Source organism: Chlorocebus sabaeus, chromosome 3, assembly GCF_047675955.1.
Source record: "Chlorocebus sabaeus isolate Y175 chromosome 3, mChlSab1.0.hap1, whole genome shotgun sequence".
Lineage (NCBI taxonomy): Eukaryota > Metazoa > Chordata > Mammalia > Primates > Cercopithecidae > Chlorocebus > Chlorocebus sabaeus.
Window position 1 is genome coordinate 56151097 of NC_132906.1, and position 12097 is coordinate 56163193.

Consider the following 12097-nt stretch of genomic DNA (forward strand, 5'->3'; position numbering starts at 1 on the left):
AAGGCTGAATGAAGTAAGGGTCCAGCACTGCTGAAACTTGCGTTAAGTATCCCACTCTTGGTCAGAGGAAAATAAAGACTGTAATCCTTCAACAGATTAAATGTTTCAAACCTCAAAAATTAATACATTAAAATGCTTCAAAGGAATATGTTTATTGATGAGTAAATATGGGTATGGGGATAGAGGACAAAGATAACTCATAATAGCTTGATCTAAGGCCGTTCTACGCTAACACAGGAGTAACAAAACTAAGACAAGTATAAAACATTCTAACTTCCCTACAAACATGTAACAGGCCCCAGTGGGAAAATGGAATTTAACGTGTGTGTGTGTATGTTTCTGTGTATGTGTGAACACTCTGCTTTTGTAATGGTTTCACTGATTTTTGACATTTCGCTAAAATGTAGTGAATCAGGATTATACAAATATCTTGGTCCTTGACTACCACAACCCGTAAAAGCTACCAAGCTCCCATTTCTTAAAAGCACAAATTAATTAATTAATACAAAGGGATAACAGCAGTATATGACTTTTTCCCTTAGAAAGAGTTCCTTCAGGAAAGCATACATTTCTCTACTCAACGTAATATTTATGTATTCAATCAAGACTAAAATTGTAAAAATTGGGCAATGGATCTAGTTTTGGCAAATTAGGCAGGTCCTCACAGCAATTGCTGTGTAGGTTGAAAAAAGAGTGGGAGAGCATTCAATTCATTAAACACTCCTACAGCGTTCTATCTTTACTGACAATCTTGCAGACAATTCTGCATCTATTCTTATTGCTACCAACAATATACAATATTCTTTAGCACATCATGTTTCATTTCTATGCCTGCTGGCAAAGCTGCAAAAAACAAAAAGAATGATATGGTCAATCAATCAATAATTTCTCCAGTCAGAATATTAATAAAAACTTTCTTACACCTTGCCCTTTTGACTCAATGCCCAGGAAAATAAACTACCTTGTAAAAATATCAGTGAGAGAGAAAAACTCTGCACAGTGAAGAGGAATGAAAAGGAAGCTACCCAGAAACAAGACCCCTACTCCACCCTCTGACCACAACTGCCCCACCTTCTTCCTTTACTAGCACTGTCATTTGAGATGTCCCATTCCTCATCTGTAAAATGGGACAATAAAAATGCCTGCCTTGCAACACCCCAGTGGCAACAAACACACCCGGCACCCAGATCTTGGTTTCTAATACCATTTGTCAATAAGAGGAACAAGGGCTCTGTGAAGAAATGAATGATTCCAGGACTGAGGCAGGAGATATATAAGATGGGTATAGGGGTATGAATATGGCACATTTTGAAAGTACCAGACAGTAGAGAAGTACAATTTTAAAAAAATGTTTAACATACAACAAAGGAGATATGGCAGAGATATTCAAAAGCCAACTAAAAGAGTTATCAATGGCAAGCTGGATGTGGTGGCTCACGCCTGTAATCCCAGCACTCTGGGAGGCCGAGGCAGGTGAATCACGAGGTCAGGAAATCAAGACCATCCTGACCAACATGGTGAAACCCCGTCTCTACTAAAATACAAAAAATTAGCCAGATGTGGTGGTAGGTGCCTGCAGTCCCAGCTACTCGGGAGGCTGGGGCAAGGGAATCGCTTGAGCCCAGGAGGCGGAAGTTGTAGTGAGCCAAGATCACGCCACTGCACTCCAGCCTGGGTGACAAAGTGAGACTCCATCTCAAAAAAAAAAAAAAAAAAAGTCTCAAAAAAAAAAAAGTTACCAATGGCCAAAGCTAAAACAATCTGGGCAACAAAATAAAGTTGTACTGGATTATAATCCACAACATAAAATAAATATCCATGAATCCACACTGATATAAAAATGATGTGATAGGTAGGTAGACAGATAAGGGAGATGAGACAAATCTCATAAGTAGAAGAATTCCAAATAATTTATATGTATACTTCACACTCAAGGAGGTGGAGTATAATGCCATACTTCTGAAGTGTGGGGTACACACAGTGGCTTCCTTCCAAAGAGAATGGTAATAAAGACCATAATCCTTTATGATGGAAGAGAACAACTTTACAGTGGAGAAAGCTGACAATCCCTATTTCAGCCAGGTAATCAAGGTCAGTATTGAGATAAGTCATTTTGACATCATGTACCCTTGATGTGATGTAATGAGAACGGCACTTTACCTATGTGGTCCTCCTCCCAAAACTCATCACCCTAGATTTAACATGAGAGGGCATCAGACAAATCTCAACTGAGAGACACTACAAAATACCCGACCAGCACACCTCAAACTGCTAAGGTCATCAAACACAAGGGAAGTCTGAACAATTGTCACAGCCAAGAGGAGTCAGATGTGATCACAAAACCTAATGTGGTATGCTAGACAGGATCCTGGAACACAAAAAGGACTGCAGATGAAAACTGAGGAGATCTGAATAAAGTACAGTAGGTTCTCACATAACATCACTTTGTTCAGCATCATTTGATTACAGCATTGATGAGAAGGAAAAAATATATATGGATGCCCAGCCCAAGCCACTGTCTGTGTGGAGTTTGCATGTTCTCCCACGTATTGCATGGGTTTCTCCAGGGAGTCCAGCCAGCTCCCACACTCCAAAGCTGTTGGCGTGTCTGTATAGTCCCAGGTTGAGTGTGCGTATGTGTCACCTGCAGTGGGAACGCATCCCGTCCAGGGCTGTTACTGCCCTGCGCTCCAAGCTGCCAGGATGGGCTCTGGTCACCGCCCTGAACTGGAATAACTGGGTAATTATCTTATTGATTTTTATTAATCTTTCTGAAATGTATGTACAGCTCCTATTTATTTCAGTGGCTAATATTAGAAGTGTTTTGTTCTTTATTTAGAAGCTGGGTGATATTTCTGTGACCAGAAATTTGCCATAGGAACTTAACTCTTGTTTGTATCAATTAGTCTACAGTAAATTTGGCATTTTTAGACGTTGTTTCACTTAAAGTCTGGGTTTCTAAGAACTATCTATGACTTAAATGAGGACTTACTATATGAACTTTTGTTTAATGTTTCAATATTGGTTCACTAATCGAAACAAATTAGTGTTTCTAAATTGTTCACTAATTCAAAACAAATCCCATACCAACCTAAGATGCTAGCAACACAGGAAACTGGGTGTCAGGTATACAGGAACTTTCTTTGCCATCTTCTCAATTTTCTTGCAAATCTACAACTCAAAAAAATAACGTTTATTTTTTTAAATTCCTGCCTTGCCTTCCATACAAGATTAAATTTTTCAAAATTTTATGGAAACACACAGTTTGTTAAAAGACTACACCACTTACAAATTTAAAATAAATTTTAAAAAATATTATGGGTTTCCGGGGGCGGAGCAAGATGGCCGAATAGGAACAGCTCCAGTCTCCAACTCCCAGCGCGAGCGACACAGAAGACCGGCGATTTCTGCATTTTCAACTGAGGTACTGGGTTCATCTCACTGGGGAGTGCCAGACGATCGGTGCTGGTCAGCTGCTGCAGCCCGACCAGCGAGAGCTGAAGCAGGGCGAGGCATTGCCTCACCTGGAAAGCGCAAGGGGGAAGGGAATCCCTTTTCCTAGCCAGGGGAACTGAGACACACAACACCTGGAAAATCGGGTAACTCCCACCCCAAAACTGCGCTTTAAGCAGACAGGCACACCAGGAGATCATATCCCACACCTGGCCGGGAGTGTCCCACACCCACGGAGCCTCCCTCATTGCTAGCACAGCAGTCTGTGATCTACCGGCAAGGCAGCAGCGAGGCTGGGGGAGGGGCGCCCGCCATTGCTGAGGCTTAAGTAGGTAAACAAAGCTGCTGGGAAGCTCGAACTGGGTGGAGCTCACAGCAGCTCAAGGAAACCTGCCTGTCTCTGTAGACTCCACCTCTGGGGACAGGGCAGAGTAAATAATAACAAACGCAGCAGCTCTGCAGACGCAAACGACTCTGTTTGACAGCTTTGAAGAGAGCAGTGGATCTCCCAACACGGAGGTTGAGATCTGAGAAGGGACAGACTCCCTGCTCAAGTGGGTCCCTGACCCCTGAGTAGCCTAACTGGGAGACATCCCCCACTAGGGGCAGTCTGACACCCCACACCTCACAGGGTGGAGTACACCCCTGAGAGGAAGATTCCAAAGCAAGAATCAGACAGGTACACTCGCTGTTCAGAAATATTCTATCTTCTGCAGCCTCTGCTGCTGATACCCAGGCAAACAGGGTCTGGAGTGGACCTCAAGCAATCTCCTACAGCTACAACCTACAGCTGAGGATCCTGACTGTTAGAAGGAAAGCTATCAAACAGGAAGGACACCTACACCAAAACCCCATCAGTACATCACCATCATCAAAGACCAGAGGCAGATAAAACCACAAAGATGGGGAAAAAGCAGGGCAGAAAAGCTGGAAATTCAAAAAATAAGAGCGCATCTCCCCCGGCAAAGGAGCGCAGCTCATCGCCAGCAACGGATCAAAGCTGGACGGAGAATGACTTCGACGAGATGAGAGAAGAAGGCTTCAGTCCATCAAATTTCTCAGAGCTAAAGGAGGAATTACGTACCCAGCGCAAAGAAACTAAAAATCTTGAAAAAAAAGTGGAAGAATTGATGGCTAGAGTAATTAATGCAGAGAAGCTCACAAACGAAATGAAAGAGACGAAAACCATGGCACGAGAAATACGTGACAAATGCACAAGCTTCAGTAACCGTCTCGATCAACTGGAAGAAAGAATGTCAGCGATGGAGGATCAAATGAATGAAATGAAGCGAGAAGAGAAACCAAAAGAAAAAAGAAGAAAAAGAAATGAACAAAGCCTGCAAGAAGTATGGGATTATGTAAAAAGACCAAATCTACGTCTGATTGGGGTGCCTGAAAGTGAGGGGGAAAATGGAACCAAGTTGGAAAACACTCTTCAGGATATCATCCAGGAGAACTTCCCCAACCTAGTAGGGCAGGCCAACATTCAAATCCAGGAAATACAGAGAACGCCACAAAGATACTCCTCGAGAAGAGCAACTCCAAGACACATAATTGCCAGATTCACCAAAGTTGAAATGAAGGAAAAAATCTTAAGGGCAGCCAGAGAGAAAGGTCGGGTTACCCACAAAGGGAAGCCCATCAGACTAACAGCAGATCTCTCGGCAGAAACTCTTCAAGCCAGAAGAGAGTGGGGGCCAATATTCAACATTCTTAAAGAAAAGAATTTTAAACCCAGAATTTTATATCCAGCCAAACTAAGTTTCATAAGTGAAGGAGAAATAAAATCCTTTACAGATAAGCAAATGCTTAGAGATTTTGTCACCACTAGGCCTGCCTTACAAGAGACCCTGAAGGAAGCACTAAACATGGAAAGGAACAACCGGTACCAGCCATTGCAAAAACATGCCAAAATGTAAAGACCATCAAGGCTAGGAAGAAACTGCATCAACTAACAAGCAAAATAACCAGTTAATATCATAATGGCAGGATCAAGTTCACACATAACAATCTTAACCTTAAATGTAAATGGACTAAATGCTCCAATTAAAAGACACAGACTGGCAAACTGGATAAAGTGTCAAGACCCATCAGTCTGCTGTATTCAGGAGACCCATCTCACACGCAGAGACATACATAGGCTCAAAATAAAGGGATGGAGGAAGATTTACCAAGCAAATGGAGAACAAAAAAAAGCGGGGGTTGCAATACTAGTCTCTGATAAAACAGACTTTAAACCATCAAAGATCAAAAGAGACAAAGAAGGCCATTACATAATGGTAAAGGGATCAATTCAACAGGAAGAGCTAACTATCCTAAATATATATGCACCCAATACAGGAGCACCCAGATTCATAAAGCAAGTCCTTAGAGACTTACAAAGAGACTTAGACTCCCATACAATAATAATGGGAGACTTCAACACTCCACTGTCAACATTAGACAGATCAATGAGACAGAAAGTTAACAAGGATATCCAGGAATTGAACTCATCTCTGCAGCAAGCAGACCTAATACACATCTATAGAACTCTCCACCCCAAATCAACAGAATATACATTCTTCTCAGCACCACATCGTACTTACTCCAAAATTGACCACGTAATTGGAAGTAAAGCACTCCTCAGCAAATGTACAAGAACAGAAATTATAACAAACTGTCTCTCAGACCACAGTGCAATCAAATTAGAACTCAGGACTAAGAAACTCAATCAAAACCGCTCAACTACATGGAAACTGAACAACCTGCTCCTGAATGACTACTGGGTACATAACGAAATGAAGGCAGAAATAAAGATGTTCTTTGAAACCAATGAGAGCAAAGATACAACATACCAGAATCTCTGGGACACATTTAAAGCAGTGTGTAGAGGGAAATTTATAGCACTAAATGCCCACAAGAGAAAGCAGGAAAGATCTAAAATTGACACTCTAACATCGCAATTAAAAGAACTAGAGAAGCAAGAGCAAACACATTCGAAAGCTAGCAGAAGGCAAGAAATAACTAAGATCAGAGCAGAACTGAAGGAGATAGAGACACAAAAAACCCTCCAAAAAATCAATGAATCCAGGAGTTGGTTTTTTGAAAAGATCAACAAAATTGACAGACCACTAGCAAGACTAATAAAGAAGAAAAGAGAGAAGAATCAAATCGACGCAATTAAAAATGATAAAGGGGATATCACCACTGACCCCACAGAAATACAAACTACCATCAGAGAATACTATAAACACCTCTACGCAAATAAACTGGAAAATCTAGAAGAAATGGATAATTTCCTGGACACTTACACTCTTCCAAGACTAAACCAGGAAGAAGTTGAATCCCTGAATAGACCAATAGTAGGCTCTGAAATTGAGGCAATAATTAATAGCCTACCAACCAAAAAAAGTCCAGGACCAGATGGATTCACAGCTGAATTCTACCAGAGGTACAAGGAGGAGCTGGTACCATTCCTTCTGAAACTATTCCAATCAATAGAAAAAGAGGGAATCCTCCCTAACTCATTTTATGAGGCCAACATCATCCTGATACCAAAGCCTGGCAGAGACACAACAAAAAAAGAGAATTTTAGACCAATATCCCTGATGAACATCGATGCAAAAATCCTCAATAAAATACTGGCAAACCGGATTCAGCAGCACATCAAAAAGCTTATCCACCATGATCAAGTGGGCTTCATCCCTGGGATGCAAGGCTGGTTCAACATTCGCAAATCAATAAACATAATCCAGCATATAAACAGAACCAAAGACAAGAACCACATCATTATCTCAATAGATGCAGAAAAGGCTTTTGACAAAATTCAACAGCCCTTCATGCTAAAAACGCTCAATAAATTCGGTATTGATGGAACATACCTCAAAATCATAAGAGCTATTTATGACAAACCCACAGCCAATATCATACTGAATGGGCAAAAACTGGAAAAATTCCCTTTGAAAACTGGCACAAGACAGGGATGCCCTCTCTCACCACTCCTATTCAACATAGTGTTGGAAGTTCTGGCTAGGGCAATCAGGCAAGAGAAAGAAATCAAGGGGATTCAGTTAGGAAAAGAAGAAGTCAAATTGTCCCTGTTTGCAGATGACATGATTGTATATTTAGAAAACCCCATTGTCTCAGCCCAAAATCTCCTTAAGCTGATCAGCAACTTCAGCAAAGTCTCAGGATACAAAATTAATGTGCAAAAATCACAAGCATTCTTATACACCAGTGACAGTCAAACAGAGAGCCAAATCAGGAATGAACTTCCATTCACAAATGCTTCAAAGAGAATACAATACCTAGGAATCCAACTTCCAAGGGATGTAAAGGACCTCTTCAAGGAGAACTACAAACCACTGCTCAGTGAAATCAAAGAGGACACAAACAAATGGAAGAACATACCATGCTCATGGATAGGAAGAATCAATATCATGAAAATGGCCATACTGCCCAAGGTAATTTATAGATTCAATGCCATCCCCATCAAGCTACCAATGAGCTTCTTCACAGAATTGGAAAAAACTGCTTTAAAGTTCATATGGAACCAAAAAAGAGCCCGCATCTCCAAGACAATCCTAAGTCAAAAGAACAAAGCTGGAGGCATCACGCTACCTGACTTCAAACTATACTACAAGGCTACAGTAACCAAAACAGCATGGTACTGGTACCAAAACAGAGATATAGACCAATGGAACAGAACAGAGTCCTCAGAAATAATACCACACATCTACATCCATCTGATCTTTGACAAACCTGAGAGAAACAAGAAATGGGGAAAGGATTCCCTATTTAATAAATGGTGCTGGGAAAACTGGCTAGCCATAAGTAGAAAGCTGAAACTGGATCCTTTCCTTACTCCTTATACGAAAATTAATTCAAGATGGATTAGAGACTTAAATGTTAGACCTAATACCATAAAAATCCTAGAGGAAAACCTAGGTAGTACCATTCAGGACATAGGCATGGGCAAAGACTTCATGTCTAAAACACCAAAAGCAACGGCAGCAAAAGCCAAAATTGACAAATGGGATCTCATCAAACTAAAGAGCTTCTGCACAGCAAAAGAAACTACCATCAGAGTGAACAGGCAACCTACAGAATGGGAGAAAATTTTTGCAATCTACTCATCTGACAAAGGGCTAATATCCAGAACCTACAAAGAACTCAAACAAATTTACAAGAAAAAAACAAACAACCCCATCCAAAAGTGGGCAAAGGATATGAACAGACATTTCTCAAAAGAAGACATTCATACAGCCAACAGACACATGAAAAAATGCTCATCATCACTGGCCATCAGAGAAATGCAAATCAAAACCACAATGAGATACCATCTCACACCAGTTAGAATGGCGATCATTCAAAAGTCAGGAAACAACAGGTGCTGGAGAGGATGTGGAGAAATAGGAACACTTTTACACTGTTGGTGGGATTGTAAACTAGTTCAACCATTATGGAAAACAGTATGGCGATTCCTCAAGGATCTAGAACTAGATGTACCATATGACCCAGCCATCCCATTACTGGGTATATACCCAAAGGATTATAAATTATGCTGCTATAAGGACACATGCACACGTATGTTTATTGCAGCACTATTCACAATAGCAAAGACTTGGAATCAACCCAAATGTCCATCAGTGACAGATTGGATTAAGAAAATGTGGCACATATACACCATGGAATACTATGCAGCCATAAAAAAGGATGAGTTTGTGTCCTTTGTAGGGACATGGATGCAGCTGGAAACCATCATTCTTAGCAAACTATCACAAGAACAGAAAACCAAACACCGCATGTTCTCACTCGTAGGTGGGAACTGAACAATGAGATCACTTGGACTCGGGAAGGGGAACATCACATACCGGGGCCTATCATGGGGAAGGGGGAGGGGGGAGGGATTGCATTGGGAGTTATACCTGATGTAAATGACGAGTTGATGGGTGCAGCACACCAACATGGCACAAGTATACATATGTAGCAAACCTGCACGTTGTGCACATGTACCCTACAACTTGAAGTTTAATAATAATAAATAAATTTAAAAAAAAAAAAAAAGTAAAAAAAAAAGAAAAAAAAAAAAAAAATATTATGGGTTTCCATTTTTTTAAAAAAGGAACATATTCCAATTCACTTCCGAGGGCTCTTTCCAAAGAGCTTTTCCATCCAGGAAAAAAGAAGAAAAGAAAAAAGACAGAACAACTATGTTACTGGGTGGGACCCTTGGAGAGGATACCAGAAAAAAAGAGTTATCTGTAAGAAATTATAATTAGAAGTAAATCATATAAGATTATTAGTTTCTTAACTGTAGTTGTAACAGTTTGCATAAATACACTGCAATTACTCTAAGAAGGAATGTTTCATTATAACTAACATAAATGATCATTACTTAGACAAACGTTATGATTTTTTTAACCACGGATATTTTCATTTGATATTACTACTGTGTCCTACAAAGGCAAAGAATATTTTGTATTTTCCTTACTATACCAGGTAAGACTTAAAATACCAAATTATAAGTCTTAAATTTTATTTTTTATCTCTTCACTATCATTGATTCTCCTATAAATTATTGACTTTAATATTCATTGTTTCCTTTGGAAAGAACTACTGAAAAACAGGAAAAAAAATCAAGATATTAACATATGTATTGGTTTTTAAACCATAGCATTATGAAATTTAAATTGTATATAATGCAACTGGATGTATATTTATCTTCCCAGAATCCTCTCCAAACCAGCCCTCCTCTATGCCAGAGAAATGCCACTTAGTCTATATCCTTGGGTAAGGATGTCCCCTCCCCTCCACATCAGCAGTGGCCATATGACCCAAGCCTAACAACTCTAAGGATTTGCCCCTCAGTCACCTTGATTGGTTTAGTAAATAGGTGACCAGGCCAAGTGTTAAATTATCAGAAAAGTGCTTGCTCTAAAAAGATATCTTTATAGGCCAGGTGCAGTGGCTTACGCCTGTAATCCCAGCACTTTGGGAGGTTGAGGCAGGCAGATTACGAGGTCACGAGATTGAGAGCATCCTGGCTAACACGGTGAAACACCGTCTCTACTAAAAATACAAAAAAAAAAAAAAAAAAAATTAGCTAGGCATGGTGGCATCTGTAGTCCCAGCTACTCGGGAGGCTGAGGTAGGAGAATGGCGTGAACCCAGGAGGCAGAGCTTGCAGTGAGCCGAGATCACACCACTGCACTCCAGCCTGGAAGACAGAACGAGACTCCATATCAAAAAGAAAAAAAAAAAAAAACCTTTATGATGGAAATCTGAGGCAACCAGCAGTTGTATTGCTGCCACATTTTGATAGCCTAAGATACAGGAAACAGAGGCAAAATAAAATAAAATAACCGAGAAGTGAATAGAGAGACTACTAAGGATATCAGTCAAATTGCCATGTGCAGCAGTAAACACAGCTTCACCTCTTGGGTGCACCATTCCATAAATGCTTTTTTGATTAAACAAGTTTCAGGTAATATATCATTTAAGATTAGGTTTGGTTGCAAGTGTCAGCAAACTTAAAAGGACAGTGGCTTAGACATTACTGAAGTTTCTATTTCTCACATTCCAAGTGCAAAGTCAGGCAGTCAAGGGCATGGAAGCTGTGCTTCCCCAAGTCTCACAGAACTCTTGTACATTCCAGCTCATAGCTCCACCATGCCTAGGGTTGGACACACCCAAACAGTTCAATATAGCACTGAGACGTCCAGCTGTCACACTCACATTCCAGGCAACAGAACTGAAGAAAGAAGGACAATGTGGAGTAAAAGGAATGTACTGGGGGACTTTACAGGTGGAGCAGTTTACAAGCTGCTCACTATACATCCGCTTACATCTCACTGGCTAGAACTTGCTGGCCACATCTAGAGGCTGGAATATGTCATCTTTAAGCAGCCCCACACACAATGAAAATTCTATTGTCACAGAAGAAGAAAGGAGGGAATAGACTGGGTGACACTCAGCCTCTCTCACAGCTGGATTTCTATAACTTCCAATAAGACAACTATCACAAATCATATGCTACATAATTGCTGTTCTCTCAAGGACGGTATTTTTTTTTTCCAAAATGAGAACGTTTAGGCATTAATTCACCATAGTATTTATGTTTTGGGAATCCCATATAGCAATGACACATACTTAGAGAACAGAATATTAACACCTAATTTCACATTTTAGACCATTGCGAGTAGAGCTTTATCATGTGGCCCAAAGTTGCTAACATAAGAATGTGAATTTAATAAGGAATTAAATTCTGGAATAGATAAGGAAATTCAGAAACACAATTTTTAAAAGTCAAGAAACTCAACAAAAAAAACCTGGTAAAACATAAATAACTGACAGAAAGGGAAACTTGAATGAGCAACTAGAATATGACTTCTGAGTAAAGAAAACAGATTGATTATGAACCTTGACTTTCACTCTCTCACCAATTCAAATAAGGTAAGATGGAATAGATTTTTCTTTAGAAATAGAATGTGAGATAAGTCAGTAAGAACAAGATTTATGAAAAGGTTAAAAAGTAAGTGGAAGAAAGCTAAATGATTTAGCAGACCCTAGAAAGCTGAATGAGGCTAAGTCAATTGTAAAGAAAAACAAAAAGCAACCTGACAAAGCCAACAAAACCTCCCAGAATCTGGGACACTCTCAGCTC

General features: G+C 40.1%; 1 protein-coding gene across 6 annotated transcripts in view; it reads right to left on the reverse strand.

Annotated features, from left to right (window-relative positions):
* The window catches only part of KLF12 (KLF transcription factor 12), a 460616-nt gene that overhangs the window by 362810 nt on the left and 85709 nt on the right, over positions 1–12097 (reverse strand). The window contains exon 1 of one of the 6 annotated variants that reach the window (XM_073014389.1): positions 3092–3543. The exons of the other annotated variants lie outside the window; for them this stretch is intronic. The gene's annotated coding sequence lies outside the window, so the exon portion shown is untranslated. Of the gene's footprint in view, positions 1–3091; positions 3544–12097 lie in introns of those variants that run through there. 6 annotated transcript variants of the gene reach the window in all.